At 37.5% G+C, this 26523-nt stretch overlaps 1 long non-coding RNA gene across 1 annotated transcript in view; it reads left to right on the top strand.

The window, feature by feature from the left end:
- Nucleotides 1-1434: 1434 nt before the first annotated feature.
- The window catches only part of LOC148658466 (uncharacterized), a 45595-nt gene continuing 20506 nt past the window's right edge, over nt 1435-26523 (top strand). Inside the window, exon 1 of the long non-coding RNA XR_015940555.1 lies at nt 1435-1637. This is a non-coding gene — a long non-coding RNA (uncharacterized LOC148658466). The remainder of the gene's footprint in view (nt 1638-26523) is intronic.

Below are 26523 nucleotides of genomic sequence, written 5' to 3' on the forward strand. Positions count from 1 at the left end.
TAAGTTTGAGATTTTGCTCTGATGTTTCAATGATGAGTCAAAAGAAACCAATAGGTTTAAAGGATTTTTACATTTGTGTTGAGTTTTTGTTCCAATCATTAGATACTGTCAGTACCTGGTTCTTATCAAGAACAGATTCAACATGTGCTACGAAATTCTCTCGGAAACATTTTGACCCATTTATGCTAGTAATGGTCTGTCTAAAGAAGTTAGTATTCTTAGAGAAATTTGTTCCCCAGCTCACACCATCTGTTCAGTGCATAGATGTAATTAGATGAATGGAAAGGCACTGCAATTCAGTCATTGTTAAGAAATCCCTAGACACCAGCCCCTTTGAATGTGTATTTGCTATTAACATCCAAAATCTACAAAAGTGTTCCATTAAGACTCTAGGCCAGGAATGATGCAGTCCTGTAGACCATTCCAGTCACACAGTCCAGCTTTCCTTCTGCTAATGAATCTCCCAGACTGATCATATCAGCATTGTGTAAGCAAGTTGCTGATGTGCACAAAGCAAGAGACATCAATACAAGTTATTAAATCCTCTTTTTTGTGAAGGCAATACATTATTTAAACTGCTTTTTTTAGAATGTACCTTCCTTATTCCTGTTTATAATTATTATTTACTTATTGGTCTTTAGCAAGTAAAGTGAATTAGATTTGGCACAGTAACTATCAAATTTGATTCAAAACTCATATATAGCAGTTCATTTCTTTTGGTATTGCACTCAGAAATTGCTAATGAGTTTTAGAGTTTTCTTGTATTAAATCCAGGAAATTTACCAAATTTGTAGACCAGTAGCAGAAATATGTCAGCCTCTCTGGGGACAGAAAACATTAAGAAACTTCTTACCAACTCAACTTAAACTTCACCTGGTTCAAACTGCACAATTGTACACTGCTTATAATTAATTGGTATTATTTCCTATACATTGTAATGCAATGAATGTGGAGATCACAGGAATCAGGAATTGGGAACAGTAAGCCACCTCAAGAAAGACTGCTTCATAAAAATAGTCCACTTCATTGAGAATACAGTGCTACAAAACACAGATCTGGAATGCTCTTTTATTTATCTTTTAATGTTGTGGAGCTACTTTTAATTTCTTATTATCTCCTAATATGCCCTCTCTGACAAATCCAAAAGACTTTTATCATGAAATATTAGTCTCTTGTAGGCTGTTCAATCCATTTGTTTAATTAAAAAGCTATCGTTGAAACAATTATGCTAAAATGTGCTGTTTGGACTACTGACAAGAACAGAGAAGCAGTTACAGTACTTTGCAAGAGTATGAAAAAAATTAAGCATCACTTCAAATGAGTAAAACCAGTTTAATTGAGTCTGTTGAAATGACAGAGGCTTTTACTCTGAAGCAGAGTGCTCGCAGTCTGTTATATGTATTGGATTACCTCAAATGCAACCTATGACAATCTCCATTATCCAGGCAATCTCTCGCTGTGTGAGCTGAGGGGCTGTGCTTTTACTCGCCGGGAAAGAGTGAACTGCCAGTTGTGGTTGAGGAGCAGCTCCCAGTACGATCAATTGAAACAGGACTCTACTCTCTCTTCACTTGGATTACGCTAGGAGTGCATAGGCAGATAAATCTCATCTGGCTTTATGAGGGGGTGAGACAGAGGTGAGTGAGGGACCTTCTTTGATTTTCATTAAGTGTGAGGTAAAGTAGACTATTCAATGAGGAAAAAGACAGCTTGTGTACTGATACAGCCTTTTGACATTAATCTCCATCATTAAGTGCTACATCAGTAATAGACAGTTTTTAGGGGTTCTTGGCCTTTGTGCTAAAACTGTTTAGTGCCCTGACACATCTCTTTTTCAAGCACTTAGGTAGAGGTAAAACAGGAGGATGTTTTGATTCCTTAAACAGATAAAGCTTAGAAGAGAGATTTATAGCAGGCAGGTTTAAGCAGCATTCCTGCCTTATCCTAGAATTCAAAAAGCCATCAAGTAGTCATGTCCCTATCAGTGTTGTAGAGGACAGAAAGGGCTTTATCAGCAGGTAACTTTTATAATTTAGCAGCTCAGAATGACATTTGTATCTTCCCTTAAACTTTTTGTGACCATGTAGTGAAAATAAATTAGAACAGCAATCAAACAGCATGAGGCATGACAACTGGAATTGGGATCTCCTGTTGATGACACATCTGTTGTTGAAAGTGAAGCTGCCTGTAATGTAACACTTTGGTGTAGTTTAAGAGATAAGATGTACCTTTTTTAAAGTGTTGCTTGCTCTAGTCGTGGGTTTGTTTGCAGAATTTAAGCACGTTAACCATATTCAAGGATATTACATTTGCACTAAATTTCTGTTTTGGGTTTTCTAGCACCTGTTAATTCAGCTAATAAATCAAGTATTCAGTCTGTTTTAAATAAGGCATGCAAGCAAATGTTTTCTGCAAGTAACATACAAGATGTTTTACAAATCAATTGCTACTGTACATCAGCTGTTCTAAAGCAATTTTCCTACATAATAACATCTTGTCACTTTATTTGTGCATTGCAAAGATATAGATCTTGTAAAGAACTGTGAAAGAAACCATTTTTGATCATTAAAATGGATTTTGTTCAGTCTTTTGTCCAGTCACTTGTTGATGGAACAAAGTGTCTGATTAACTTTCTAACGCAATTTTTTAAAGCTTATTGCGAAAATATTGCAATGCTTGTACGTTTACAGTATATTTGTAGAATGTGTTTACTGGACATACTGTAGGATGAGTATTTGAGTGTACCAATACTGTATTGGTCTGGTAAGGGCAGGAATTCTGAGTAATAAGTGAATATTACAGCACACTCTTTCCAGTCAGTCTTTTCTGGGCTACCTGCCAATAAAATGACCAATGGTGTAGCAGGAAAAGAGAAGTAAGGCAATGACTGTCCTGTTCTTCCTTGTATTATTAATTACTTTTAATGGAGAATGCCTTTGCAGCAAAATGACAAAAATATAAATTTCAAAAAGGCCAATGTGTTCAAAAGGTACAGGCCACTGGACCTGCATTTATCAGAGTCTCCTGTCTCAGCAGATGCAGCTCACTCTGTCAAGGTGCTGAACCAGACAGGAATGCAATAGCCTGGCACTTTTGAAGCTTCTCTATCTGTCTCTGCTGAAGGGCTTCTTAGTGCAAAGACTGCCAACAAGGCAGTGGGAATGGCATCAGTACCGAACGGATGCACTGTGTTCGCCAAAGGTTCATTCCTTTAACTGGAAAGTTTAGAAGACCTGCTCAAACATTCCAATAATTCATTTATTTTTTCTTGTATTTTCTGAAATATTAATAAGTGTAAGAGTAAGTGTTACCTTCACGCCTGTTTGATATTGGGAGAAAAAAAGAATAAAATGAAGAATTTTGGAATTTTACATCCTGTTGTTTCTAACAGTTGCTATTCATTTTATTGGCACTGATCAGTTACAAACAGATTTGCTTTGCATAATGAGTTTTTGCTTCCTAGTTTAATCCGAGCCAAATTATTATTTTATTTCTGATTGAACTTTCAATGTCATGTGCAGACAAGTCACACTTTAGTCCCAAGTTTTATTCTACTAGCAATGTACAGTATGTGCTGTAGTGCCATGTCATGAAGAACTTTTGTGAGGACTCAATTACATTAATTCACATGGTTTTTATATACAGATAGTACACTAAACTATCACTTGTGTGACAATGACTTTAATTCCTGTTCAAAATGTAATATTAAGGTGAACAATAAAGGACAATTGCTCTGTCTAGGTTTATTGGCAACCACTTGCCAAGTGCAACAGGTAATTGTATGTGTGTATAGCACCGTACACAAATAGTGCTAATGCACACCCCTGGCAAAAATATTAGACATAATGAATAGATTAGTTCAATGAAGTGAGCAGAATCTTTGGTAGTATGTGGTCTGGATCAAGGAGCATGAGTCAGGTTTCTATCACCTCCGCTGGCCAGAACAAACCCTCAGAACTCAAATCTCTTGAAAACTGGTAGAACTTGCATCAACATAATTACCCTCAACTAAATATAGACGTGATGGAAAAATGGAATAAAATTGGTCATCACTTTCTGAAACTTTTCCTGTTATTTGATTACATTTATTTAGTAGTCACTAGTATTGTGAGTAGTGAATGTAAATAGCAAGTTAAAAGAATGGTTATAACCTTGATGGATATGAAATTTATATTTTACTTTTGACTGAACTTGCAGTGTTATTCACAGACAAGCCAAACTTTAGTTCCAGGTTTTATTAAACAGTGTTTTTTTAATACTGTTCCATGTCAAGATTTTCTTTAATGGGATGTCAGTTGCATTAAACCACATGTGTTCCTGGCAATAACAGTGTTTCTCCCATCCCTTGTGTGCTGGTCTCTATTGTCAATTTATGTTTTTTAGTTAGAGTTTCATATCAGAAGTAGAAAATGATCTCACTTGCACTGTGTGATACAATGAGTATGTTATTGTAAAGCTTGTTATTAAAATAATAATGCAGTATTGCAACAATCAGTGCCTTTCAAAATATTCAGACCCTGCACTGTCTTCACAATTTGATGCTTGAAAGCTTGCATTCATGACACTCTGAAGTGGTCAAGTTAAAACGGAGGAAAAAAAGAACAATATAAAAAAAATGAAAAGGTCATCATTGCATAAATATTCAAGCCTTTTTCATTGGCAAAACTCAATTAAATTAGTTGAACAAAATTACCTTAATGAACAACACAATTAACTTATCACTCTGTGTGCAAAATGATGGTTCTTTCCACTACATGATTTAATAAATACACGTACTGTACAGTACCTCTTTATAAGATCCCTCAGTATTGAATTTCAAGGTAAGATTTAACCATGGAGACAAAGCATATTTGAAAACAACTCAGTTAAAGTTAAAGTTGTATAAAGGCACAATCCAGAGGAAAGTTAAAACACATTTTAACATACTGTATCCCCTTAATATCCATTGACCATGATTAAATTAATCATTGAGATGTAGGAGACAGACATTGCTTAGATCAGGCTGTCTCTCCAAACAGAGCAGCCAGGCAAAAAAGAAAAAAAAAACTTTTAGAGATGTAACTGTGAGACCAAAAATTTGAAACTTTGAAAAAGTGACATCACTTTCTTTCCTGAGATAGGAGAAAATGTCCATGGGCTGGCAATATCCCAGATCCATAAAGAACGTTTGTACGGTATGGAAATGAAAAAAATAAATCTAAAATCCAGCAAAGCTTTAAAGTGGTACTTAATATGGATACCTAAAAGTGGCAAAATGTTTTGTGGTCAGACACAACAAAATTGGAACTTGTCAAGACTGATAGGAACATAGAAGGAGTAAAGTACAGGGTAATATTAGAGGGAAACATGCTTCAGACCAAAGTCTGGGACAAACATCACCTTATAGCAGGACAATGATGTAAAGTACAAGGCAAAAACAATGTTGGAGTGTTTTAAGAATAAAAAAGTGGATGTGCTTCAGTGGCCAGTCAAATTCCTGACTTATATCCAATTTAGAATCTCTGAAAATACTTGAAGACTGTTGTCCATAAGAGATGCCTACGCAAACTGAGAGAGTTTGACCAACCTTGCCCAGAAGAATAGACAAAACTGCAGTAAGCCAGTGTTTAAAGTCTGTAGAGATTAACCCCAAAAACCTTGTGACTGTAATTGCTTCCAAATGTGCCTCCACTTAATATTGAGTTTACTGATCTGAATATTCATGAAACCCAGATATTTCATTTTTTTCTCTTTAGGTTTTGCTGACATTTATTGTAGCTTACAATATCTTATTCTTAGAAGTCTTAAATTTGAGCATTTGGGCTAAGATTCAATTTTTATTTTTAAGAAGTTTATGAATCTTTTTTATAATTTCACAAAATAGGACATTATAGGAAGGGTATGAATAGTTTTGTAAGGTAATGTACGGTATATTTTATGAGCATTATTTTCTTGCAAAAGAATTTAGTTCATTGGTTTAACAGCTAAACATACAGTACATCTGAAGTCCTTTTGTTTCCATTTGCACAACATGATTTAAGTTTCATCTTGTAACATCTACAGTTATGTGCATACGGAAAGAAAATGGAACAAATGTTTTAGCCACATATAATTCTAAGCATTACATTACAATAAATCTGTAATCCATAACCATATTTTTGTCACTGATTGAAGGTGGTTACAAAAGGGAACAGTTCAGTTGGGTAGAACTGAACTGGGTTCAATTGAGTAGAAATAGAACATACAGTACTTGACATACTAGAATTTGACATTTTTAGAAACATACATAATGAAACATCTGAATTTGTTAAGAATGTTGATTGAATATATAACTTCTTTCCGAGTTAAAATTTATTTTTACATCAATTAGTATTTTGTTTGTGAAATTTTGAATATTGTATTGGACATTACACATTAATCTGGTATCTCACTGGCATTCAGCTACTGAGCACTTAAGATTTGCACTCTTTTTACTGATCATTTAAAAAACAGCTTGTAAAGCAAAACATCATAATGTGTTTATTTAGTTTAACATTTCAGTTCCTGGATGGCACTACAAAATTCAGTATGGCTCAGAGGTAAATTACAATCCATAAAAATTGAAAGTAATTTGTCAAAATAACATGGCAGCAAGATTAACTGTGGATATTTAAAATTAATATACTGTACACTGTCCTGCAGGTCTTCATCTTAAGCATCTACAAATACATTTTTATGCTGAATTTTTTTAAAACAATGAATTTTTTTAAATCACTGTTCATGCTAGCATAATAAATGTAAACTGTGGTTGTAGAGAGGACATTCTTGAGGAAGCTGAACTCATAACTCATAACCTGAAACTTGGAGAATAGATGCAGTCATACAACTAAATTCACACAACTTGTTTTCTGCCTGTAACAGAAGACATTTCCACATGCCAATAAGGTGTACTCTAAACTGTTAGATGGTTTCCACTTGTAGTTAGGGGGCACAGAAACCCCATGAGTACCTCTCAGCAGACTTGCAACTTCTGTGGCAACACACCACAATAAATACTGAGCTGTACTTTGGCAGTGCTGACTAATTAATGTTTATGCACCAGCTTAGCACGTAGGCAATTAATCTTCCAAGATGTTGCTTATTCTCACAACGTGCTGATGAAGGAACATTCTGCTATGTTTAAAGTTAATGCTGACACAATTGACTTTTACACCTCTGATAATTTCCGAAACAGGAAATGGCAGCCACAGAGCCAACTTTTATTTTAATGTTCAAAGAGAGCAAGCATAAGTAACACAAAGAGTACTACCAGAACAGAAGGCTTTGGAAAACCAAGCACAGAGGTTAACTGTTTTAAAGTGCTATTACTTTATACACTTAATCACCAGCTAAATATATTGGGAAGTTGGACATCGTTGTATCTGTGAAATTATTATACTGTAGAATAACAGGATTACAGTACCTAACAATTTAGGAGTACTAATATGATAAAAAAAACAAAAGTTCAACAGGGAGTCAAACCCTCACCTTGTCCACTTTCTCCTATCTATACATATTATGTTTCTTGCAATTCAAGTAGGTAGCTGCATCAGCATACATAGACTGCAAAGGAACAAGTAAGGTTTATTCCATGCTGAAAAGAGAAGAAAAGAAACACATACTTCGGCTGTGGAGCCTTCTTCAGGTGTGAGAAATAGAGAAATGTCAGCTGATATAGCATGGGAGAACAAAAGCTGAGAGTGGAGAGGAGGTGGGAGCAGGGGAGAGGAAGAGTGGGCACTCAGGTGGTGCAGTCAAGAGAGGGGAAGAGAGGTGTGAAGTCAAAACCTGCAAATGAACAGAGAGGATAAGAAGAAAACGAGTCTGTCGTTGAGAAAAGGGGGAAGGTGTGATCCTAGTTTCAGGATAATTTTGGTTACGGATGTCTTTCTGCAATAGGAGTTGAGAAACCCTTCTCAGACACAGAGAACACAGACAGAGAGATCAGTGTGATCATGGCCATTAGAGGTGAAATGAGAAACGATGGGGTTGGAGAGATCTTTGATACTCACAGCCCTGACATGTTCCCTGAAGCGGTCTACCAGTCTTTTTCCTGTTTCCCCAATATAGATAGCTGGGTATTTTCTGCAAGAGATGCAGTAAATAAGGTTGCTGAAGGTACAAGATGTCATCTGAGTGATCCGGAATTGTACAGAGGAGCCTTGAATATGTGGGGTATTGGATATAAAGTATATTTACAGGTGATGCCTTTCCTCTCTTTCTCACACCTGAAGAAGGCTCTAAAGCCGAAACATTGTTTTTCTTTTCTTCTGTTTTCAGCATGGAATAAAGAATTACTTTTTCCTTATGTTTCTTGCATACTTGCTTATGCTTTTTTCGGATGGGCCATAAGTTCATTTCAGAGTTCACACACCTAAAACACACACACTCACACCAGGGCCAATTCTCTCAGAAACCAAATAACCTACCAGTATGAGTATGGAGTGCGGGAGGATACCTGAGTACCCTGAGGAAACTCACATGGACATGAGAAGAACATAAAAACTACATGCAGATAGAACTGAAACCAGGGCCCCAGCACTGAGGTAAATATGTATTTTTTCCAACAATGCATATTCCTTGTTGGAAATCTGAGCTAGCATTCTTTAAAAATGGAAAGAAATTAATACACTCATATGTGCATCTTTGTAATGATCTATTAAAGCTTGGCTAATAATCAATAAGATATACCGTAGGTGTATTTCAGGAAATTAATGTTGTGTTGCTAAAATAATTTATAACAGTAGATATGCTGACCATTTAGAGATGTCCTTCAATATCAGATTTCATTTAATCTCACCTTTTTAATGTGCCACAATTACTGCTAGTTCAGATTTTAATCTGTGCAACAATTGTTTACATGCCTCAATAACAATGATATCAGTGGTTCCATGGGCATAAGAGAAATAACATTATTTAACTACAGTATGTAAACAATGTACCACAATTCAATCAAATTGAAATGTTGTTTTGATGGATGGACAGAGACTTTTACCATCCTGAACTTTATGGCATAACAAAGCTTTCAAAGATATTTCTCTTTTTTTATATAAAGACAAACACTGTGGAACTGAAGTTGAAGGTCTGTTAGGAAATAATATACCTTGGTTTGAAGAAAGAGCTGCATGCCTTTGCACTTATCAGAATTGTTTGATCAAAAAGGCAAAATAAGAAAGGTATAACATCTGCACATTTCAACTGTCTCTGCAGACGCATAGGAGAAGGTATAGGAGAATGGTATCTATGTTGTGTTGGCATCTTATTTTGTTTTGTTGAATGGGAGTTTTGAATTTTGTAGTGTGTGGGAGTATTTTTCATCTTATCAGAATGACCTCTATAGCCAATAAGCAGTACTGATTAGACTAGAAATAATAATAATAATAATAATAATTGCTTACACTTATATAGCGCTTTTCTGGACACTCCACTCAAAGCGCTTTACAGGTAATGGGGACTCCCCTCCACCACCACCAATGTGCAGCATCCACCTGGATGATGCGACGGCAGCCATAGTGCGCCAGAACGCTCACCACACATCAGCTATCAGTGGGGAGGAGAGCAGAGTAATGTAGCCAATTCATAGAGGGGGATTATTAGGAGGCCATGATTAGTAAGGGCCAATTGGAAATTTGGCCAGGACACCGGGGTACACCCCTACTCTTTTCGAGAAGAGCCCTGGGATTTTTAATGACCACAGAGAGTCAGGACCTCGGTTTTACGTCTCATCCGAAGGACGGCGCCTGTTTACAGTATAGTGTCCCCATCACTATACTGGGGCATTAGGACCCACATGGACCACAGGGTGAGCGCCCCCTGCTGGCCCCACTAACACCTCTTCCAGCAGCAACCTTAGTGTTTCCTTTGCCTTCCCCAAAAAATGAAAACCTCTTTGACCCTTCCTGCCTTAGGAAAAAGGATCATTTAGAGCAGAAAATCAAATAGGAAAAAGTTTTAAAAATCAATAGAATAAGCAGACTCCACAGAAATAGACAGGTGTCCTTAGCTGGAATCCAACACAGGACCCAGAGCTGTGAGACAGTGGTGATAACCACCATGCGACCTTCTTTCTCTGTTTATTCTATCTGCTTTAGTTTTGGTTTTGTATATAGTTTGTGTATTATATCCTGTACTGTATGTCTTTTCTGAATCATATTCCTAATTTATGTTGATAGCAGCCTTACAGATGCAGCCATTCAAAATGGGTGGGGTATTTCGCGGCATACCCCGGTGGGCGTGTCGCGGTATCACGCAGTATCACGCAGTATCACGCGGTTAATCGCGTTATTTGACGTCATGCCGGAAAGTATCCGGCATCACCTTGTAAAACTGCCAGGGGGAGCTTAACCTCTCATGTACAGCGTTTGAGCTTTTAAATTTGAACTGTGTATTACAGCATGTTAATCATCAGTCATTAAAATGTTGGTATATTTTATGAAAGCAAGATTGCTCAGTTGGACAAAAGTACACAACCTACCTTTATCAGAAATATTTATGCATCAAAGCCTTTACCGAAGATATTACTAATAGTATTAATAATGAATGACTTTGGACAAGCTGTATACTCAAAGTATAATTTCTTTAGCACATTTGTACAAGCACTTGGAATCTGTCCAAGCCCTACTTTGTCAGGCATTTTCTTTTACTTCAACGGGCATAAAAACTCCCTTGCTTTTAACAGGGCGTTTCATAATTTCTAACTACGAAAATGATTTAAAATGCGACACTTATCATTCAACTAGAGCTCAAAATAGCACAAGGATCCTCAAGAGCACAGCAAAGACTGTATTAAAAGATACTTGTATGAGATACATGAGAATCCAGGCTTTTTTATCAACGCTTTCTTTTCCGTATACCAGATATTATGGAACCACTTCAGAAGGGTGTCAGCCAGTCAGATTCCAGGAATCGGTACTTTAAAGGAAAAATACACACCGGTATTCCATTTCTCCCTAAACATTTTAAGCATCGAAGTATTTAACTAACATGTGAAATAGCGTGTGAAAAAGTGGTAGTTTTAAGCTTTTCTGCTAATATAATATGGAATCGCGTATCTAAAGAAATTAATAACGATATGATTATATTCGTGTACTGCGACAGGGCCGTGTAGGGCTGTTTCGCCTCTCTTTTCATGCGACTTCCCTTGTAGCCCACTGGTCTACGTGCCCGATTACCAACTCACGGGTTGTGTGTTCAAATCCAGCTGGTGCTGGACTTTTCTTTTAACAAACATTTATTCGAAAAAATATAATAGCAATATTATGGACAATCAATTGACTTTTATATTTAAAAATATCACAACATGATCGATTCTAAGTCCTTTTTGATAACAATGAATAGTCACCTTCTTCCCTTCTGACAACGGTCCCTGCTTCTGCTTCCTGCTTCTATTGTGTGTGTGTGTGGGGGGGGGGATCCCTTCAGATCTCCCTTCCGATTTAAAAGGTTATTGATCATATCTTCGGTGTCGCATCTTACCAGTGCAGCTGATCTTTTGCTGCCTGGGTGGGTCAGCTATCACAAAGCTTTAGAGAACCTAACATTTCTATTATCAACAAATTGTAAATTTGTAATAGAGTAAATTTTTATAGAGAAATGGAGGCTGGACAGTATGCGTTACAATATAAACATTTATATTGATTTAAATTGTGTTTTGATTTAATTCGCAAACGCGTGTTTAATTATATGTGTTTTTTTAATCATAATCAGACTAATGCAACATAACTTTATACAGTATCTTTGTCTTCTAAGTATCTTAATAAACTTTTAGCATAGCTTTCTACCTGTTTAGATTTATTTTTCTTGGGATTTTGGGATCAAACATGGAAGGATTAGATTGTAATCGTTTTTATTTTTCAAATACGTTTTAGAAAAGTGTAATATATACCTGCCCAGACTGTACGCCTTCCTAAACCCCGCCCTGACCACTTTCACTCCTGTCCTGCTCTTCCCCGCGCACCGCAGCCAGGCGCTCTTCGGCCTCTGCCCGGGACGAATGTATATTTAGATATTTACACCCGGCACGGCACCGAGGGAGCGTCTGCATTTATAACTTAGTTTTTAAAATTAGTCAAGCAATATGAAGCATCTCCTTTTACTTTTAAGTCCCTTAAATACATTGAGCACAGCTTTCTCACCACTTAGATTACTTTTTGATACCATCCTTACACAAAGCAGAAACTTCTTGTATTTTCCGATGACATACAGTACAAGTGGAAAGATTACAGATTTTAATCGTCTTTAATTTTGTTACGTTATACGTTTTAGGAATGTTTCATCTAAACAAACACCACAAAACTATTCTCGATTGTATTTCTGAATGTTATGTTACACCTACAGTAGTTCACTGCTTTAAATACATCGAATTAAGAAAGTTAGGTGTAGCACTTTAGATCTTTTTTTCTGAACCAGGGAAAATCTGATCATGTTTCTCTATAACAATAATAAAAAACTTTATTTTACATATCACCTTTAAAAGTGGCATCTCAAAGCAATACAGTAGATGGAAAAACAGTTAAAAGGGACCAAAGTAAATACCAGACAAACGCAAACGCGTTTTTAATAAAATGCTTTTATTCATTCAGCAGAGAGAGAGGGAGACATCCAGCAGAGAGAGACACACACACAGGTTTTCATTGACAAAAAGTAATTGTTTTTTTTACATTTTTTTTACATGTTTTGTTTGTGGACAGACTGTCTTTCTCAGACTCACATTCCCGAATGTCCCCTGCCCCGGTCAACAATCCTAGGAAGAACACGAAACAGCCTGTTAATAAAATTGTTACAATTTTGTTCGGTCAGTTCTTCCTCCCAGAATTTATAGATCGCATCGATCAGTTCCTGCTTTGTGACGGGCTTAGCAGTTTTCCGAACGTAGTCTTTCAACGAATGCCAAACCATCTCTATCGGATTTAGATCTGGGGATTCGGCTGGAGTTTTCACCCAGTTCACTCCTTCTGCTACAAGCCTCGCCCTTGCTGCTGTGTGTTTCGGATTGTTGTCTTGAAAGAGACGGTGTCTTGATCCAAACTGCTCCCTCATATATGGGGCAGCATGCTGTGTGACCACGACTTCCTTGAAGAATTCACGGTCCATAATTCCTTCGAGAATAAGAAGTGGTCCCGGGCCTCTTCTAGATATACCCCCCCAGACGTGAACCTTCAGTGGATGTTTGGGCTTTGGCTTGTCCACATATCTCCCCTTTTTGCAAAATGCCATTGTTGAAAACTGTTCCAGAGCCACTGTTGTTTCGTCGGTGAAAAATACATCCTGAAATGCCTCCCCCTGTTCAATCCATTGGAGCGCTTGTTTGAGTCTTTCCTCTTTGTTTTTTAGCCTTATCATGGGGCATGTGTTGGTTTTTCTGTATCTCCATCCAAGCCTCCTGCGTACTCTTCTTATCGATGTCGGGCTAACGGTCGCACCGAGGTCAGCCCATAGCCGTCTTTGGACTTGCATCGCCGGTAGCTCATCATTTTCATCAGTCAGTTTGTCGATAGCTCGCACAATAGGACATGAAAAAAAAGAGATCAACAGTTAGTTATAAAAATAATGTGCGTAGTTGTATTTACATGCAAGAAAGGTATTTTTAGAAATTTATTTACCTTTGAATCGTCCTCGGTTTAGATTCTCTTTGCCTCCTCTCCCCTTTATAATGCCGTCTCACTGTGCTTTCAGAAACGAAGATGTCCATCGAAGCCAACTGCTGTACAATGTCCCGTTTCTTTTCATCTTCATTATTTGGTGTGAGAGAGTCTTCATGATTTTGGCCATTGTCCGTCTCCTTACCAAAGCGATACAGTGGTGCAGCTTGAATTCTGTACGTATATACTGTATGGTATGGTACAGATAAAACTTACACCATACCGATGAGCTAATACCAGGGAAAGACACTCCTATTTTATTTAAAACACAATACGCCAGGAAATGTGTCTGATGCATTAGCAAGTTAAAACAATTGGGTCGAAAACCTGGGTGTAACACCATTTCCTTTTTCTGATCACTCGCTTTCTGGATACATGTCTCACCTGTCCTGTTCTTTGTTTTCCTGGTTTGCTGATTATGCCTGCTGTGGTCCACTCCTACCCTCACACCTAAAGAAGACTATTTTAAATTTCTTGGCGCAGTTCATTGTGCAATTAACCCTTGTATGTGCTGTCCTTAAGGTGATATCACATAAAGGTGATATGTAAAATAATGTTTTTTATTATTGTTATAGAGAAACATGATCAGATTTTCCCCGGTTCAGAAAAAAAAGATCTAAAGTATACTAGTTTGTCACTAGTATACTTTTAATACAGTCTTTACTGTGCTCTTGGGGATCCTTGTGATATTTCGAGCTCTGGTTGGATGATAAGTGTCGCAGTTTAAATAATTTTCGGTGTTGGAAATTATGAAACGCTCTGTTAAAAGCAAGGGAGTTTTTGTGTCAGTTACAGTAAAAAAAAAATGCCTGACAGAGTAGGGCTTGGACAGATTCCAAGTGCATTTTTGCAATTTATGGGTTGCAATTTAAAAAAAGTCAAAAACCGCGCTCAAAATGCAATTTAGAGTTTTCTGGCAAGAGGAGACACCCAAATTAATAATGTAACATGCCACTGTTTGTGCATGAACAGGGTTATACTGCTATTCCCTTAGATACCCGATTAAAAATAAATGTTTTGAATCCCCGGCGGAACCGGGATTCCATATGAATCAAGTAACAGGTTTATTCCATGCTGAAAAAAAGAAGAAAGAAAACACATTCCATAAGAATTGACTGAGCTCCGCTCTGTACTACGCAATGATCCCCCCAGAGTCTCTGCCCCGGGTTATTTGGTTTTTTTGACAGAGGGTAAAAAACTCTCTCTCTCGCTTGACCTCCCCCTCCCTGTGTATTGTCTGTTTTTTTGTGCTGTCCTTTGACAAAACAAGGCTCGCCAGCTTATGTGAATCAAAACCTGTCTTTCTAGCTTTTAAAGTCGTGCGATGTGTAAGCCACAATTCAAATAGAGAAAAAAGAGCTGACTGACAAGATTTAAGATGTGGCTGTCAATGTTGGATTAAAAAAAACACATTGCCCGACGTTTGTTGCATTGCTTGAAAAATAACTTTATTTCGAGAGACTGGATAAGTAATTCAAGTGTTTTTTTTAACTTCCTGAAAAACAACTAATAATTTAACTATATGTGCAAACGTTTTATGATATGTCGCTGTTGTGAATGTCTGTGGACATGTGCTGGCTGGACAGGAGGCTCTACTGTAACAGAGAGGGGCGGGAGGAGGGGACAAGCCGATACATACTCTTAGAGCTTGATTTATAGGGAATATAATACAAAAATATAGTACAAAAAATAAGATACACTCTACAGACATTCACAACGGCGACTGTCAGAAGATAGGACACCGCGGCTCAGGCACCCGCTGAATGGAAAAGGGGCACTTTAATGTTCTGTATGGCTAATACTAAAGCCAATACTTCAATACTTTAATATTATTTTCTGTATGTTTAACAATAGTGGGTACTGGCCTAATTTGTCCCTGCTCCCGTTGTTAGGTGTTAATGTGTTGTTAAGTGTGAATTTGTACAAAAAGTCAAAAACCGCGCTCAAAATGCAATTTAGAGCTTTCTGGCAAGAGGAGACACCCAAATTAATAATGTAACATGCCACTGTTTGTGCATGAACAAAGTTATACTGAGATTTCCTTAGATACGCGATTAAAAAGAAAATAAAAAAAAATTTGAATCCCCGGCGGAACACATTCCATAAGAATCAGCGCTTTTACAGTATATATAGCCTTTAAAGGTGGCTTCTCAAAACACTTTACAGGATAAAAACAAAAAGAAAAGCAACAACAACAATATTGTATTTCATTACACTTTGAAAACCAAGTAATAACTTAACTATATGTGCAAACGTTTTATATGTCGCTGTTGTGAATGTCTGTGGAGTGTATCTTATTTGTCTTACGTCCTGGTTATCTCGCTTGCCCTCCCCCCTCTCTCCCTCAATTCAATTCAATTCAAGGTGTTTTATTAGCATGACAGATGGGTACAATCAGTGTTGGGTATTTACTTTGCTTTGAGATTCCACTTTTAAAGGTGATATATCAAATTTTAACTAAAATAAATTGATATCTTTGTCTTCTAAGTATCTTAATAAACTTTCAGCATACTGTAGCTTTCTCCCCGTTTAGATTTATTTTTCTTAACTAGTATACTTTAGATCTTTTTTTCTGAACCGGGGAAAATCTGATCATGTTTCTCTATAACAATAATAAAAAAACATTATTTTACATATCACCTTTATGTGATATCACCTTAAGGACGCGCAAAGAAATTTAAAATAGTCTTCTTTAGGTGTGAGGGTAGGAGTGGATCACAGCAGGCATAATCGGCAAATTAGGAAAACAAAGAACAGGACAGGCGAGATGTTCATCCAGAGAGCGAGTGATCAGAAAAAGGAAATGGTGTTACACCCAGGTTTTATGCTCTCTCTCTGTTGAATGAATAAACATTTTATTAAAAACGCGTTTGTGTTTGTCTGGGTATTTACTTTGTAATCTGTGGTTTACATCTACTGTATTGTTTTGAGATGCCACTTTTAAAGGTGATATGTAAAATAAAGTTTTTTATTATTGTTATAGAGAAACATGATCAGATTTTCCCTGGTTCAGAAAATAGAAGATTAAAATCTGTAATCTTTCCACTTGTATGTCATCGGAAAATACAAGACGTTTCAGCTTTGTGTAAGGATGGTATCAAAAAGTAATCTAAGTGGTGAGAAAGCTGTGCTCCTCAAAGCGCTTTACAGGATAAAAACAATAACAACAATAGTGGCTGGGCAAACGATTTTTTAAAATAGAAATACAAAATGAGATACTGTATAATGACGTGCATGAACAAAGTTATACTGCTATTTTCCTTAGATATGCGATTAAAAAAAATAAATTTTTTGAATCCCCAGCGGAACACATTCCATAAGAATCAGTGCTTTTATATATCGCCTTTAGACACATATATTTAAACACGCGCTTACGATTTAAATCAAAACGCGATTCAAATCAATATGTTTATTTAGTAACGCATAGGTGACTATTCATTGTTATTAAAAAGACTTAAATTCGATCATGTTGCGATATTTAGAAATATAAATTTGTTTGGTGCGAGTGAGGTTTTATTTAATCTCTGACCAAGGGAAATGTTTCATTTTTTCAAAGAAATGTTTGTTAAAAAAAAAGTCATAGCTCCAGGGGGATTCAATCACAGACCGTGTGACATGGGAGTCAGGAACCTAACCTACAGCGCCACCGGCAAGGTCACATGCAGTGCTGAAAAAGCACTACAGCAACATTATCGACAGACAATGTACACCGTGTACTATTCTTGTGTTGCGGTACATGAATATAATTATATCGTTATTAATTTCTTTAAATACGCGATTCCATATTATATTCCCTTTTAATCAAATTCTAAAAGTATGCTTGTTGACTCCGGTATCTCTTTAGTTAAAGACTTCGATGCTTAAAATGTTTAGGGAGAAATGGAATACTGGTGTGTATTTTTTCTTTAAAGTACCAAGACCAGCCATATACTATATGTTTATGTTCCAAAATTAATATCGTTTATGGCCTTCACACGCGTTACAGTATGCTCCTTTTTTTTTATGCTCAGCTACTAAGATTTCCCTTCAGTGGTAAAATTCAATATCTACAACGGGCACAGTAAAGACGTTTACTGTACTGTAAGTCTTTCTACGACAGACCAACGGACCACGAGTGCCCCTGTCGGTCAACCAATCACACACCGCGTCATATTGCGTCATGATATGCGATACCGCAGCCAATTACCTGCGGTACGTGTCTGTACCGCGCACTTTGAATGGCTGCATCTGTATCTACTTGATGAGAAACATCAGCTTGTTGGGAAATACACATTCTTAATTATTAGGTTTTGTTTCTTTTCTTGTGCTAGATAGTTCATTTATCTGGCACTTACCCAATCTTTTTAAGTGCATATTTAAGGATTTTTCAACTTGCCACCATATACATTACATTGTACCTTTAAAGACATTAGTGGCCATTAACCCTTAAAAGGTAACAAAACGTTTTATCATGTAATAAAACAGAAGAAACACAAATTGATAAGATAGATGTGTTGCCTGTATGTTTATTCCCACAAACAGAATCTAAGATTTTTTAAAATCTTTTCTGCTTACTGAGACATGTAATCATGTCTTTGTTTTATTTATTACCAAAATCCGATAGCAACACTTAATTTTCTGCTCTTTTATATCCCAGCTGAAGGTGTTTTAAAAAGGGAAGCAAATGGGAGATTTGTAAGTAAAGGCTATTGATTTTCCTGTACAACCTTGTGAAACCCATGTGTGAATAATGGCACTTAGTGAACTGCAGTTTACTATGGATATGCTTGGATCAGCAGTAAACTGAATCCTAAGAGGGTTCTGCAACTTCTGTTTTACAAACAGATTAGGAGGATAATCTACATTGTTTTGTCATTCACATCTGTTTCTCTAGGATTTAACTGATAGAGTTCTGGAAATAGATCCCTAATAGATCGTTCTGCCATGACCCTGGTACAGTATATTGAATTGAAATCATTAAAAAGAATGTGTTTGTGACCTTCTCTGTAAAAATGTAGTAAATTTCTCATTTTCACAACTAACATATCAGGTTTTTAACCATTAGATTTGTTTTCACTGTAGATACATACATTTCCTGTAAATGCATTTTTCCGTAGTTGTAGATATAGTGGACTGAGACAGAATTTCACAGTCACTGTACAGTATAACAAGAGAGCAGAAATTTTAAATACTTGTATTGAGACAGGGGGGCAGCATAACAGAACAACCATGCTCAATGTACTGTGCAAACACAATTAAATACAGTACAGTGTGACTGTGACTTCATAGACACATTATAGAGATACAATATTTGTGTCTTATAGATATTATTCCAATAATATACTCATACAGTACTAGCAATTTCTGCTATTCTAATTTTACTATTATAACAACTTTGTTATTAGTACAATTTAGGTTAGGTGAGAAGAAATCAAGCTTCTCATTTAATCATCTTTGATTTACATTGATTATAATCTTCAAAAAGTTGATCACAATAACTCAGGGAAAATTTTACAAGGACAATGAATGTGAATCAGTGAAGTAGATAATTCAACACAATTTCCAATCAAGTCATTGATTGCATTCCTCATGAGGAAGATGTTTTTTTTTTCTCTACATATCAATAATGTTAAAATAATTTTAGGTTTGTACTACAAAAAATATATATATATATCAGTCAGAGTTTTGTGTTAACTTTAACCAACATGGTTAACTGTTCTGTTTCTGCATAAATAAGGAAAACCATGAATGAAAGGAGTAGAACAGTAGCACCTGATACAAAATGCTTTAAAATTGAAATGGCAGACACCAACATTAAATAATCAGTAAATGGATTCCACTGTTTTTTTTCAGGTCTACCATTACAGGTACTGTATTCCATTTGCTTAACAAGTGGTTGTCAAAAAGAACCACTGACATCAGCCATAGCTTGACCGAACTTCAGTACCTGTGACAGTGCAATCTGAGATTGTGCCATAGTGGTTAAGTACAGTATCTGCAAAGGACAGTACACTACAAGAAGATTAAATCATTAACAGAAATCTAACTACATATCCCCTCCTATTCACTATACAATGTTTTCTTCCTTTCTGGAAAAAGGTGTATATGATGAACTATAGACACAAGTATTGCAAAACACAATACTGGACATTTGCAAGTGGGTGCATAGTGACCAGGAAAATGCAGGCACTTTCAATTCCACGTTTTTCCAACAGCACATACAGTCAGTAATAGACCTTAGAAGTACAAAGGGGTGTTTTTAAATGTTCTTTAAACTATAATAATTGTTAACTAAAATGAATAATGCATAATTGTAATGTTGTGCTTCTAAGGTGGGGCTAGCATCCGATCTTGAAGCTTAGGGAAAACTCAAAAGTTGGGAAAAAAGCAGCTGAGTCAAAGGAAGTCTGGGCTGAACAGACTGTGTGCCCTGAGGGAAACTGTTCAGGGAGCTGTGCTAAGGTGGAGTGTTGTGACAGGTTAGGAAACCAGGGTCCACAGTCCAAGATCATGGACATGGGTCAAAGCCAGAGAACGCAATTTTAACAGTCTAATGCACTAAGGGAAAGTACAGGAGACAAGGTTGACTGGTGATGTAACCAGCTAGCTCACAGCACTGCTCAGACAAAGACAAAGGGACTTGAACCAAGTATTCAAAATTCTTGAAAAATTCTTGAATATACAGTACCTTTCAAAATGTAATTCCCTTGTTTCACAACTCCTATTTGTAACCAGTCTCACAAGTTCCTCATACTGTACATCAGTTAAATCTCATTGAAAGTCATAATTGATATTGAAAAAAATATACTGAACATGAAAAAAAAAACATATCGCTTTATGTTTTTAGAAAAATATAGTACATGTCTGACAGGCAGTCAGCTCCCAAGACTTTTTGTCATGGATTTTTTTGTATTGTACCTTTGCACAGCTGAATCTTTAATATTTTTTAATAAATAATTGCTCTGTTATTTTTTTCTCCTGTACTGTATGTAACATACTGTATGAATTTTGGATTTTAAACATTTTGAAGTGCTCTGATTTTCTCCCACAGCCCAGAGACATACAAAGACATGGGTTAATTGGTTTCTGGGGAAATTGGTCATGGTGTGAGTGTGTGCATGTTTGTGTCTGCCTTTCGGTGGACTGGCACCCTGCCTTGCACCTGTTGTGTGCCAGGTAGGCTTCAGCTTCCCTGGAAGAAGTAGTTATATATGGATGTGGAAGTAGTTTTGTTTGAATGATCATAAGTGATTGCCTGTGATTCACTGAAGTAACATTTATGTTAGCCAATGGAGATTAGACTAAATCAGTCAGCACTTTTGCTTACTAGCCATTGAACGGTTTCAAATGAGGTCATTCAGACCATGAAGCCAATTTGATAGTAAGTAGCTAATTGAACCACGGGTCTCCTGCAGCTGTTTCCCAAAGGAAGCGAGTATTAGCTTCGTGAACAGGGTGGTTCCAGATTATCACAGATCTTTTGATAAAATACTACAATCTGTTCTCAATTTTTAAGAGTACAGTAGTTTCTATCTACGTGTTCTGGTTCATGTTTTCTGAGCACTGAGCAACTTCCTGATGGTACTATATCTACTTCACAGTTCCTATTCTGTCTGGCTGTGGTGATGTCTTGCAGGTCACTCCCGGTTCTGGCATCTTCATGGTTGATCATCTCTTGTCACTGGCAAATGCAGAAGGAATTCACACAGGATTCCTTTTTAAAAGTTAAATTTCTAAAAAAATAAGAAAAAAAAACATGGGAGAGTTTCCAGAGATACTGTATTTACAAATTGGGAGTACAACAAGCTGGTAGAGAGTATCTAATTACCCACCTCATACATGTTATTTCCCCTGTTTGAAACTTTTAATATGCTACAACACATGTAAACATGACACAAGACTATAATCTCTAACATTATTATCACAATACACTTAACACAGAGACACCTTTCACCTACTGAAGTGACTTAACATATTCAGATAATAAAGTCCTATATTTGTCTCTGACATCCTGCAGCCCCAAGTACATTTTTTATACCTTTTAAAACAAATATAAACACTTGAACTTTAAACAACAAAACTGTGCCATCACTAAACATAAAACTACAGACCATTAAAAAACCTAATTGCTTCAGGTTTACAGGTTTTACCTAAAAATAAAAAAAACATAGGAGGGTTTCTAGAGATATTTAGAAGATGGGAGGACAGCGAGCTGGTAGCAAGTGTAGTGTTTCATAGCCGTTCAGGGACGCCAAATATGTAATGTTAGGGGCTCTCTGGAGGCACCAGTTCTGTAGGGTTTGGGCATTTACTGAGACAATTATTAATTGTAGCAGTAAATCACAAAGTTGATTCTTTTGATGGCTTTAGAGTCCAACCATGCGACATAACTCAAACAACGCACACACACAGGTACTAATACACGAGGATACATTTATTAATACATAGAATATGCCTTAAACTAACAGATCTTATCGAGAGGGTTATCAGAATACAAAAGATATATATTCAATCAGTTATGAAGTGTTACATATATCAAGAGGACATACGTTCAGTATATCATTCATTAAGACCGTTTCGTAAAGTGAACTTGGTTACAACTTCTACATTAGATACCCAAAACAAGTACATAACTCTTAGGAATTAAATTGATATCAACTGGTTGGGATAACAATTGAATTCTCGAGCTGTAATGCATTGAAGTTGAATACTCATCCAATCTTTGGGGATTCAGATCTCCTGCGGGCACAAAGAAACAGTTGCAGGCTGTTGCTGTCCAATCCGCGCTCTCTGGCTCGGTGCCAGGCTGTGCTGTGCGGCTTGCGACGGTGCGCTGCTGATGTTCACTGTTGGCTTTAACTAGCAAAGTTTGTGCACAGGAGAAAAGATGACTGTGGATCGCAGCAAGTCAGGAAGAGGACCGGTTCGTTCATGATGAAGAGCTAGTTCTGAATAGTGATTCAGCTGTCCACAGTTCCGACCTGTTCACGAGGCCTGCTGCTGTTGCTAACCTCGGGTGGATCCTCTGGTTACTCTCTGGCAACCTCCGCTCTAGACTCTTAGAACAAAGGAAAGTTCTGGCACTCGGACACACTGGCCGTTCCGTGGTTGTCCGGGCTGAGTCTCAGGATGGCCAGGAGGTGCGCTGCGAGAATGTCCTGCCCTTGGGAGCCTTCTGCTCCTGGGCCGTCCTGCCCTGGAATTCTCCTTTGAATTCCCTTTAGAATTGTCCACAGAATTCTCCTGGATCTTACTCTGAATCTTACTGAATCTCATTGAATCTCGAATCTCCCAGGCTCTCTGTGTTGCCTGTTTTTACCTGGAGGAACTTCAGCTCATTGATTGGCTGAAAGTTCCATGGGCATCAGAGTCCCACGTGGGTTACTCGGCCCTACCCAGTCCCTGATTGGTTGATCAAGGCGAGATATGAGTCACTTACTCCTGACACTTAGTAATGCAGTCCAGATGTCCAACTGGCACTCCCTAGACAGATAGGTGCCAATGGATGACCATTGATCATGATAGCCAGGCTTAGCTAAGTGCATCCCCGTCTGGGAGTTTGTTTCTTATCACAAGAAAATATCTTAAATCAGCTTGCATGAATTCTTTCTCTGTGGCTGCACCACAGAGATGAACAGAGAAATGGGGCCTCATTTGGGAAGGCTCAGAACACTTAATTCTTTCTTATTAATAAGCCTCGCCGCTACACAAGGGTCTAACTACCTGCCTTTTGTGAGGAGCTGTTCCTGACATCTGAACCCCCACCTCGTAAAGGGCTACATGTGCATTATTTTTTTGTTGCTTGTTTGAGGAACTCTACGTTTTTCAGGTGAAAATTGCTTTTTACAAAAGTACATTGACTGGTCCTTAGGATCATTTTGATAATTGTCAAAATATCTTCAGGCTCTGGGGATTTATGAAACTTGAGTGCTTCCTGTACTGGAAGCACAGTACAGTACATTTTCTTTGCTAATATTATTTGATACACTTTATTTTTTCTGTTCTTCCTTAGTAAAATATTTATTTAGCAAGTCCAACCACTTCCTTTCATTGGTTTGAAGCTTCAAGTATTGTCCCAAAATATATTTTCTTTATCCTTAAATGTTTTTTGACTGTTGTATTACTTAAAAGAATATTCAAATCTATATACAGACCTGTGAACATATACACACTTCCCCAGTGGTGGTCATAATTTAGATTAATAGAGAGTGATAGAAAAGAGACTTTTAAAAGATACATGAAGTCACCAATGAAAAACACATTTAACAATATTTAATGATTTTATTGCTAAAGACATTTCATTAAAAAGATCCTAAGTCATGAAAATCATCATAAGAATTGTGGTAATGAGTGTCAGAGACAGTAAAAGATGTATTAATGCAGTGAAACAGCTTTTGTGTAGAGTACAAGGTCATATTATTTAATTCCAAGTGACAGACTTGCACTCACTGCATCTTTACTGACAAGAAGAAGATATAGAGACACTCTGACAGGTTTGTATTTGCTTTACTGTCAATGACAGTGTGTATACTGTACATAGAATGAGGGGGTTAGAAAGACAGAACCAAAATTAAGCAGGATAGGTTTGTTGGCCTGGAGTGGCTGTGGAAATTCCAAAGTGATTCACACCTCAGCTCTAGTCATGAGGACGTAAAAGTCCACAATGTGAATAGTTATCCAAGAGAAAGGTCCTCTTGCAACACAGAAGCTTCTGGAGTATTATTGGAAACTAGACTGAATATTCTTGTACTAAAAGGTAGGAACACTCCCTATTGATTTCTCCTTGTGGAATGTAAAGTACTTTCTTTTTGTAGTTCGTGCTGACTTAAACGTGGAAACATTCAAAAAAGAATCTATTGGTAAGGGCAAGTGTTTATTTGGTTCCTTAAATTTTCTGTCAAATATAATATTGCAATTCAGACATGTTCTCATCAATCAGATTAGTCCAATACAGTATACCACATCCCACATCAGCACAAGTCTGTCACGGACGTCCAAAGGGACTAACCGTGGGGAGCAGGAGAGCGGAAAAAGACCCATATGCGTAGCAGCGAGACGGGAAAAAGGCCCGGGCTCATTAGTGCAAAGAGTTCAGGAATGCCGTATAGAAACCTATGCCCTCAGGGACCGGACGTGGGGCGCCCTGGTGCTAGGCGGGTCTCAGGACATCCGAACGTCAAAGCTGAGCGAGGACAGAGTGCAAGACCCGGAAATATATAGCCCAAGGGAAAGAGAGGGACCGGAAGGACAGCAGACCGGAAACTAGGGACAGGACAGAGAAGGAGCGCCCTCTGTGGCCAGAGGGCGTGACAAAGTCAAGGCAATGGGTGACAGAACACATCCTGGATGAAACACTAAACCAACACAAAGTGCACATGTGGGATAATTTTGAGTATTTTTGACCTGCGGGAGGAAACTTCAGCACACAGAAGAAATCCACATGGAGAACATGCAATCATCACATAGAAGACACACAGAGCCCATAGCTCTCTAAGCAGCTGCACTAATGCCACCATAGAACAGAAAATATCACATCTGTTATACAGTACATCAAGAACACCATAATTGATGGACTGTGACACAGCAAACACATACACTACCATAATCACAACACTGACAGCATGTTTTCCCACTTACTGTCATTCATCTTCTGAACTCCCTCCGGGATCCTAGCTCTTGCTAGTTGCCCTCTCAGGGACATCTACACAGTATTCCTCATTTTAGGTTGCTGTTCAGTTTGTTGTATACAAAGTCACTAGATCTTAACTCCACCTTCATTAGTTGTTCTACTCCAAGTCACTAGATGTTCACTGCATCCTTCATTAGTTATAAAGACTTGCAAATCCTTACAGTTATGAGATGACAATTCTTCACATCACCATCTTCATCAATCACCAAGCCCTGTAGTATTCAACCTAATTAATTCTTGTTGCCCAAATCTAATCTTCATTAATCACTATTCATTGACAACCATGCACTGGAGTGTACAATTAGACTTACACTGTGTTCACTTCAACTCAAGTCTTTGCTCTTTTTTTTCACCGAGAACCACATCTTCACTAAACTAATAACCTGTCTGCACTATACCTGTTGATCTTGTTTGGCCAGGGACACCTCTGTAACCAACACTTGCGCCCGTGACACAACAAGCTGTTTGTAGTTCTTACTTTTCATGCTTTCCAAGGGCACCTGCCTTTAAATGGTAAATCCAGAGAGTACTCGGGACTCAACCTGGCCTCCTGTCTAGCACCTGCAAAGCCCCTCAAACCACACCATGCTATATTGTCTGAAGTATTCCCCTACCTACCGTATATAGTGGAAACTAAATTGGCTTCTATGAAAGTTAGCCCTGGTGTGAGTATGTGCGTGTTAGTGTTTGTTATGCTCTATGATTAGCTAGCGCCCTATTCAGGGTGTATACAGTATAATGGACACAAGGCCTTCATTGCTTGCCAGTTTAGGCTTTGGATGAGTGGATGGAATTCGTTCCTTTTCAACACAGATTTTCACCACAATTTCATAATATCTACATCTGGAAATGATGTCTGACAAAGCACTTACAGTACAATCTTAGCAGACGTATCTCAAACTGAACAATGTGTAAAATAACTGCATATGGGGACAATAAAGCTAATCTGGGCACTGACTCAATACTTTGCAAACATTCTTCCATATGTAACTCAAACAATTGCTTTGCTCCATAATGTACTGACTTCGTGTAATCAGAGCCTATTAGAGAAGCACAGGGCTGAGAACACTTACTGTACCTCTTCTCCTTCTCATCACAGGTACAAGGAGAAAGGGACAACTTGCATTATCTAATCAAACTTAGCAAGCAAATTTCTGAAGGTCTGAGGAATACGAAACACCTGCACACATCTAAACAGCTAAGACTAGAAATGAACCC

The sequence above is a fragment of the Lepisosteus platostomus genome, chromosome 7 (genome assembly GCF_059453375.1).
Source record: "Lepisosteus platostomus isolate fLepPlt1 chromosome 7, fLepPlt1.hap1, whole genome shotgun sequence".
NCBI classification, from domain to species: Eukaryota; Metazoa; Chordata; class Actinopteri; order Semionotiformes; family Lepisosteidae; genus Lepisosteus; species Lepisosteus platostomus.